This window comes from Chrysemys picta, chromosome 6, assembly GCF_011386835.1.
Source record: "Chrysemys picta bellii isolate R12L10 chromosome 6, ASM1138683v2, whole genome shotgun sequence".
NCBI lineage: Eukaryota > Metazoa > Chordata > Testudines > Emydidae > Chrysemys > Chrysemys picta.
Genome location: NC_088796.1, coordinates 43602790 through 43611636, shown reverse-complemented (window position 1 = coordinate 43611636; position 8847 = coordinate 43602790). Strand labels below are relative to the sequence as shown.

The following is an 8847-nucleotide window of genomic DNA, read 5'->3' as shown; positions in this document are numbered from 1 at the left end:
AGGTTTTTGTATATTGACATTCCTAATATCTGACTTGTGTCCATTTATCCTTTTACGTAGGGACTGTCCAGTTTGGCCGATGTACATAGCAGAGGGGCATTGCTGGCACATGATGGCGTATATTACATTGGTGGATGTGCAGGTGAATGAACTGGTGATGTTGTGGCTGATCTGGTTAGGTCCTGTGATGGTGTCGCTTGTGTAGATATGTGGGCAAAGTTAGCATCGAGGTTTGTTGCATGGATTGGTTCCTGAGTTAGAGTTATTATGGTGCGGTGTGTGGTTGCTGGTGAGAATATGCTTAAGGTTGGCAGGTTGTCTGTGGGCGAGGACTGGCCTGCCTCCCAAGGCCTGTGAAAGCGAGGGAGTGTTGTCCAGGATGGGTTGTAGATCACTGATGATGCATTGGAAAGGTTTTGGCTGAGGACTGTAGGTGATGGTCAGGGGAGTTCTGTTGGTTTCTTTCTTGGGCTTGTCTTGCAGCAGGAGGCTTCTGGGTACACTTCTGGCTCTGTTGATTTGTTTCCTTATTTCCTCATGCAGGTATCGTAGTTTTGAGAATGGTAGTAAAAGTATCTTTAAAATAAGAGTTAAAGAGAACACCAAATAAACAAGGGGGAGGGAGAAAATAATTCAAATTCAAAGATTGAAAGGAATTTTCCTCTTAAGAATTTTATATACTCAAAAAAAAAAATTAAAAAAAAAACCCATGTTCAAACAGAAGAGCCTAGAATGAGTCTAGGTGTGGTTGCTGCTATATAACTGTTAATTGAACTCATTTGGTTGTTGTCACATGAAAATATCCCTCTTATTGAGTCTGTCTGCAGAGAAAATCTCAGCTTTAATTCAGATTTTGTTTTCTCTATAGCAGCACTGATAAAATTTATGATCATTCCCTATAGTGCCCATGGAATGATGAATATAAAAAGTTAGGACCTGGAAAACCAACTTGGAGTTTCTTAGGATGCTTTTTCATTGAAAAAGTATTTGTCCAATATTTAGAAAATTTGTCTTTTAAAATATTGGTAACTGGATAATTCTTCAAGAAAAGGAGTAAGTTGTTTCTCCATCTTTGTAACAACACACAAGTGATGTCTGAAGGATCTGCACCTTCTTGAACTTCAATTCTCTGATGCTTCTCTGTATGATACAGATTAACTTTCTGGGTGGGTGTTGGTAAGGTTTAATGTACACGGGTTTTTTATTGCAGTGTTAAATCTGGGAACATTCCAAAATGTCTGACCTTCCAGGTTTACTTATTTATATCCGTATTAGGAACTCCATTTAGGCTATTATCTAATTACCTGGGGGTCATTTGAAAGTAGAAATTAAACAAGTACTCTTCTTATGGCAAATTTTATTTCAAGTTTAGTAACAGCGTATGGTATTTTTGATCTCATGCCATTCTTTTGTGGCCGGCCTATAACACTGTATTTACAAGGAGGGTTGCTTCCAAGAGTTTTATATTAAAAGTCAACTTCCAGTTGGACTGGTTAAAAGTTTAATATTTACCAGATGCAGTGCCCAAATTGGAAGGGGAGTGAGGTAATGTACCTCCAAAATGAAGGTTTGCCCCCACTAACTCCTAAAATGAAAAGCTACTGTCAGAAAAAGATGCTGTATTCCAACTTTTCTCTCAACTTTTTATTCATTTTTCCATACTCTTCTTTTATTTGTCTCACTCAACAGCATTCAGCTCTGGGGATTATAACACAGCCACATACATTCCCTTAGCTGGAGGAAGTTCCATAGAATATCTTTCTGATTCTTAAAACTCAGGAAAAAGAAAACACAGTGGTAAGCAAATTAACAAAGGACACATATAATTTGATAATTAACATTATAATTTGGTTGAAAAATATTTATTCAACAGAAGCACTAAGGAACAGATTCAGGTGGATGGCTCACTAGATAGAGGATTGGTTTGAAGTTGATACATCAGCTTAAAGCTCACCAGTCTTGGAAGAAATAGCTACGATGTGCTTGTCACATGTTCCTTTAAAGGGATATTATCTGAGTTTTTCAGCCCCCTTCCCTCCCCAAATGATTGTGTCCATGACCCCTGTGCTGCTTCAAACCCTTTGTGAACCAGTTAGACTGGTCACTGTTATTTTGGGGGAAAGTAAAAGAAACATGTTCATTTCAGTTCTATTCCAAACCAAGGGGAAATACTATTTACCAAAATAGGAAAGGACAAAGACGGCACGGGTCCACACAAGCACATGGGTCTATCTGCACAGATACAATCGATGAGTGGAGCTGAAATAAGTAGGAAAATCTCTCCCTAGAGCAGCTCTTCTGCACAACCCTTCTCCCCTCACTTATACCAGTTTAACACCATTGTGACTCCATTGATGTCAGGGGAGTTACTCTGGATTTACATCAGTGTAAATGATAGGAAATTCAGGTCCCTTAAGCTCAAGCTTTCGAGAGGGCACTGGAAACAACGGGTAGTAAAATAACATTAAAAACAATAAAAAAGAATTAGCCAGTGTCCCATTAATGTGAACATTTCCCCAGAGCCAGCACACATCAGTGTGTTCAGGAGACTCAGGAGGGAACCACCAGTGAGATTCCCAGGAGACAGAGGTACTTCTACAGCCTTTTAACAAATCTGGTTCCATTTAAAAATCATCTCTGTGTGTTCCATAACTTTAACCATTTACCAGTTTTAATTACAGGAATGAAAGGGGCCTTTGTGCTGGAAAGAAAACAAATGCTCCAAAATTGTATTTTAAGATATCACAAAATATTTCCATATACTGTAAAAGTTTCTAGACCATGCCCTAATTTGGTCCCGTCCCACAATATGTTACATTAGCCTGATGAAAGACAATTTCTGCATTTTACAGTTAAATAAAAACATAACACTTGAATGTGAATTATACTGTAGGTTTATTAGAACATTTTGATTTATGGAAACAGGCCACCTGCTGTTTAAGATCCTTAATTCACCTAGCTAATAATCTCTTCTCCACTAGGACTAATTTTAGCTGTTGCTACTTGTAACTTTTCAATTTTTCAGCCACTTCCGTCCTTAAAGTAACTCTTCCAGTCTCTCTGAAGTGTATTCCATATTCATACGTCTAAGGATTATATATAGCTCCATCTGAAAAATGGTCACCGGAGAAGGAGTTAGATATACAGGTAGGAACTGCAAATAAATAGATTATTAATGCCCCTCTGAGCACCAAGTCACTGATTCACTCGCAATCACTTCCCACACAGCTCTGGCTGAGTCAACCAGGGAGGACTGAGAGGGCGTTGTAGTCAAGAGACGAGAAGATTCAAAGAGGATAATGATGCTGCAAAGCCCAAAACAGAAGAATGATTCAGAGGGGAAACTAAAGAAGAGAAACAAACACAGGAAATAAAAAATCAAAAGGGAAATAAAAATAGAGATGCAAAACTGGGGGGGGGGGGGGAAGGAACCCCAAACACTTAACAGTGGAAAAACAAGGTGTTCAAGGAGCATAGAGAAGAAAGAGAGGCAAATGAAAGGAGATGAGTGCATAAATGAAGAGAAAAGACATTAAAAACTAGAAATAGTGGCAGACAAGAGAAAATGAGATCATTGGAGCAAGGCCACAAAGGAAAGAAGAAAAGCTATACATGTAGGAGAAAGACACAATTTGAATAAAACTTCCAGGTAACCTCAACCTTGGCTTCTGACTTTCCGCCCATATAAACACACACACAAGTAGAAGCATCCATAAAAAATGCTAGCATCTATATTTGTTCAGGAAAAAAATCAGACGTCAGAGTGTAAAGCATGACATTTTACATCTACGATAGAGTTTAGATTATGAGATGGAGAAATAGGTTCTGAAGGTTTGTATGAGAACCAGAAACTCTTTAGATATTTGCAAGTACAGTACATTCGTGATGAGTCATTTGTTAATTGAACTCGTTTACCAGACAAGTCTTGGGAGTGGGTAAACCTGTTTTTCAAAGACCAAGGACAAGGTGACACCTCTAGCCAGGTGTCAAGTGCCCATTCTTTGGCAAGGAAGGAACAAACAAAACAGCATTTTAGCAAACAACAGCATAAAATCTCTCCCCCCAGCAGACTTCATGTCGCTTTGCTCTCTGCTTGAAAGAATTTACTCTAGGAGTCACTCTCAGGAAACTGCATTTCTAAGGGTGACTGAACTATAAAAGTGAGGGGGCAAAAGCACCCGAAGTTCTCTCTCCCTATCCATCTCTCTTTTCCACATAAGAAGACAAAAGAAACAGCCTATCTATAGACTTTGGGATCAGATCCTGGCCTGAGAGTTTGCTCAGCTATGTACTGAAAACACCTTGAACTTCACCTTGAACCAAGTTTAGTTTAAGTTTAGAAAGAGTTTTATATTTAGTTTTCTTGTAATCATTTCTGACTCTAATGCCTCATTACTTGCACTGACTTAAAATCTCTCTCTTTATAGTTAAATAAACTTGTTTTCTTCTTTAATTAAAACTAATCTGGTATTATGAATTATTTGGGTAACTTCATTTAAGAAAGCTGACTGCTGTATGTTGATACCTTTAGAGGGGCAATGGACTAATATACCTGGCTGTCTAGAAGAGGGCTGAAGAGTGAAAAACACACATTTTGGGGGGCAAAGTTCAGAACAGGGAGCCTCTTGGGGTCACCATGCAAATAGTAACCAATGCTGCTGGAAGCCACAGTGCGGCTGGTGTTTGCTGCCTGCTTGCTGGGGTCAGAACTGCTGGGCCAGGGCTGTGGCTATACCCAGACACTCAGGGTGGGACTTGCATGCTGTTTATAAGGAGCCCAGTTTCGGAGCTACAGCAACAAAGAATTGTGAGGCACCCCAGGTTGCAGGGCAAGTAGTGACACAGCCCCTCACTGGTCTGGCTTGCACCCTGGAACATCATAAACCACAAACCAAGAGGCCAATTTTATGGTTCTGGTGGAAGACATGCAAAACTCAGCAGCTCCATCTGGTTTTGAGTCTCATAGGCCAGGTCTACATTACAGACCTATATCGGTATAACTACATCACTCAGGGATCTGAAATATCCACACACCTGAGCAATGTAGTTACATTGACCTAACCCCCCACGTAGACAGTGCTATGTCGATGCTTCTCCCATTGACATAACCTATCTCTCCAAGAGGTGGTAGCTAACTACACTGAGAGGAGAAGTTCTCCCATCCACATAGGAGCACCTTCACTTAAGTGCAATACAGCTCAGCTGCAATGGGACAACTGTGCTGATGCAGCATTTTAACTGTAGACCTGCCCAGACCTCCAAATCAAATTAAACTCTGCTGTTTCAGCTGAGTTTTGCTGTATGTTTTGTGTTTGTTCAACTGAATCCACCCAAACTAAAACTGTAAAAATGGTTCACATGAACCCACTAACAGATACTGTAATATGCAGTCCAAGGGATCAAATATAGGAAGAGGATTTATTTTATTCAAAATCCTTTGCAAAAGATTTTAGACACACCAAATTCTGGTCCGATTTTCACCCCTGAAGTTATTGGGTCTGCATGAAAGTGTAAATCAGGCAGAATAAGGTTCCAAATATTTTACACTAGTACTGTGTAACAGTAATTATGAGTGAAATTGTTTACTCCCACTGGTGAGCAGTAATTTGCATGGATAATCTCACTAATTTCATGATCCAGCAAGAGTAAGGGGCTTGCAATCTGTCCCTGTGTAACTTGTGATAAACTTGTCACTCCTGTAAGTCATTCTTCTCAGAAAAAATAAGACTTTTCACAACTTTAAAGGGGCTTTTTTCTCCTTCTCCCTCTTTCATCAATGACTGAGACAACAGAGATGTCAACCCAGGCCAACTGCCTTCAGCAGCAAAACAGACAGAGGAAGTCATTTTTGATCTTATACATACCATTTTTCCTTGTTTGTAAGAACGTGAGCTAGGTCACAAATTCTCCAGCTGCAGCATAACTGAGGCAAAGAGTTATTAAAATAAAATGAAGTTGTCCAGACTCAATGCAGCCAAGGAAAGGAGAGAACATTCAAACAGTTTTGTGTGTAATAGAATTTCTAATGGTGCCTAACCTCTCGCTATCGGGGAGAAATAGTTTCTAAACAAATTATTTGGTTTAAAAATTGAGAGGTGTTTTTCAGCAAATTATTTGTTATGTTTTTTAAACATAGTTCACTCAGTCACTGATCTATAGAATAAAAGAGAACTCCAAGAACTGGCAGTCCAGAGAAGATAAACAATAAAAGGCTCCAATGCAGTAAATATTATCTGTCCTTCAAAGGAGGCAAAATCCTATTGATGATCTTCCCTTGGTGGTGATGATACTGTTACCCGGGGTTCTTTCAACCCAAAGGTCTTGGTAACTTTTACTCTGTGTGAGGTGGTGTCAGGAAATAAATCAGGAGAGACACGGCCGTCCGACCGTGGCTGGCACAAACAGGACAACACAAAAGTGCTTTCATTTAAAGCTAAACTTTACTTAGTCTCAAGCACTTACACACGTCTGCAACAGGTTAGTAAAACACTCCCAACCCTCGATAATTACCAAAGTTGAGCGTGGCTTCGAGTGGCACAGCAGCAGCCCGTCTGCCGGTCGGGAACACAAGATGCATCCGGAGGGAGAGTCCAGTCCCGAAGAGTCCCACTACCTCAAACTTTCCCCCCTTTATTTATACAAAGTAATAGAATAACATGTTCCTCAAAGAAAACTTGTTAAGCAAGAAGTTTCAATGGTCAAGCAAGAGGCTTCCTTCTGATTATTGATTAACCAGGTGTGGGTTTTTCCCAGAGCTGGCAGCCTTGAGACCCTGTTAGACACATTCCTGAGGGCACAGCCTGCTCTTCTAAAATGCATGTATCAGCAACTTGAACACAATTTTTTTCAGGAAGGACATGAGGGCAAACTGCCCTTTCTGTGGCACCCAAAACCCCCTCCCCTCTTGCCTTGGTCAAGCTGAGGCTGCTTTTAGCAATAAGCAATACTGGTTTCAGGCACTTTACTGGTTTTCCAAAATCTCCCTGTACACTACTTGCCCAGTGCTGTAAGTGCTTGGAGAGTCTCAGAAGAAAGACATTGTATAAGTGCATGGTGGTCTTATCATTGGGTCAAACACTGAGTAAAGAGTCTGCTTTGCACCCAGCATAAGGGCTGGCCAGAATGGCAGTCCCCGCAACTCCTGCTGAGTTGCTCCCCTATCTTGGGAGCAAATTGCCTAATCTGGAGTAGGCAGAGCCATAGCTTCCCCCATGCACTAGCCAGCCCAGTTCTCCGGTCTCACGGGGGGGAGTTTGCTGCACTCCTGCATGGGATGTTGCAGATTGCTCTCTTCCTAGTGCAGATGGGGGGCTCCAGGAGCTTCCCTATGGGGTGCCCCACTAAGCGTCCCACCTTACTACAAGCTCACTGCAGTCCTTACTCAGGCAAAGCTCACACTGATGCTCAAATGACTTTTTAATGAATACAACTTAGTAATAGCAGCAGAAAGTGAAGTGTTTGTGGGTTGTTTTTTAAACCATTACAGCTGTACGATAGAATGTTGGCCTGAATTTTTATTCTTGCCTCAGAATGTCTTTGGTTCTGTAGCATTTGAGTCAAACACAATGTGGCTTTTGTAATTTAAGGTCCCGATTTGGCAAAGCACCTAAGCACATGCCTAACTTTAAGTTGACTTGAGTGTTAAGCATGTGTTTGTTTCCCTGAATCAATGACACAGGGTTAATATAGTAGAATTGCTTAATTACATGATAATTATCTACACCTTTGCACAACAATAAAGTGCTAATTGGTTAATACCTAGCTGCAGTGACAGGGTTTAAACCCAGGTCCTTGCAGAACAATTAATGATCTATATTAAGCCGAAATGAGTGCACTTGACGCATTGTATTTGACTGAAATATAGATGTGTGTGTGTTTTTAACTGATTGTCCAATTAAGTGTATCTGTGTTAAGTGGGGTGCACTTTATATCAACTACTGCCTTACTGCACTGAGAAAATATTAAAAGTATGTTACTTCAGTTTGGTGATACAGATCTCCTCTGTAGATCTGTTTCACAGATGTGGAACTGGAATCTTAGTGGGGTTTTCTGTTGGGAAAAGTATTAAGTATGCATAAAAATAAACAGATTTTTTGTACATCCTCCCCAGAAGGCAAAAATATTTAGTTTACTAAAAGCATTCATCTTCTGTCTGAGAAAGCCATCTCGACATATGGAAGGAGTGAAAGGTGTTCTTGGTAAGTTAAAAGACAACCTGGAACAAGGCAAATGGAGGTCTTAAAAAGATTTAGAGGAATTGTGTCAATAATAAGTAGCAGTATTTTAGGAAACTAAAGCACAGTCACACAGACAGAAATAAAACACTAAGACCAAAGCTTAGGAGATCCCTTATCCATTAGCAGCCTTCTTCTGGAAGAGGCCTAAGGACCAGTAACCCACACCAAGATCATCACTCAAGAGCATCTGGATCTGAATGTTGTAACTTAGGAGTGTTCCTCTTAGGATGTTGTCTTTATCCAGAGGGCATGTCTTGAGAGGCTTGTGACTTAAGGTAACATCGTGTACCCATCCAGAAAATGAATGATTGCTTATCCAAAGTCTGAAGCCACTATGTCGGTGTAGTTTGATCATATAGGAACTAAACAAAAAGAAAGAAGGCTACTGCATCAGCATGCTGCGTAGCTGAAATCTATATCAAAGTTAGAAAGCTAGCTACAATATTATGACCAGGAAACTTTCTTTGGAAATTATATTTGAAGGGGAAAAATAACTGTTTTTCCACTTTCCTCGTGGATTAAAGTTTGTAGGAGATCTTGAAGATATAAACTGGAATATAGGTGCTTAATAACATTAGTAGTAACAGAGAGAGAACTGAGCTAGCCCTCC

The 8847-nt window shown here is 40.2% G+C and overlaps 1 long non-coding RNA gene across 1 annotated transcript; it reads right to left on the bottom strand.

Annotated features, from left to right (window-relative positions):
- Nucleotides 1-2878: 2878 nt before the first annotated feature.
- LOC122172318 (uncharacterized) lies at nucleotides 2879-6705 on the bottom strand. Its single transcript, XR_006172515.2, has 2 exons — nucleotides 6511-6705; nucleotides 2879-3109 (listed from the first exon to the last, which is right to left on the bottom strand). It is a non-coding gene; the product is annotated as an uncharacterized LOC122172318 (long non-coding RNA).
- Nucleotides 6706-8847: the final 2142 nt, after the last annotated feature.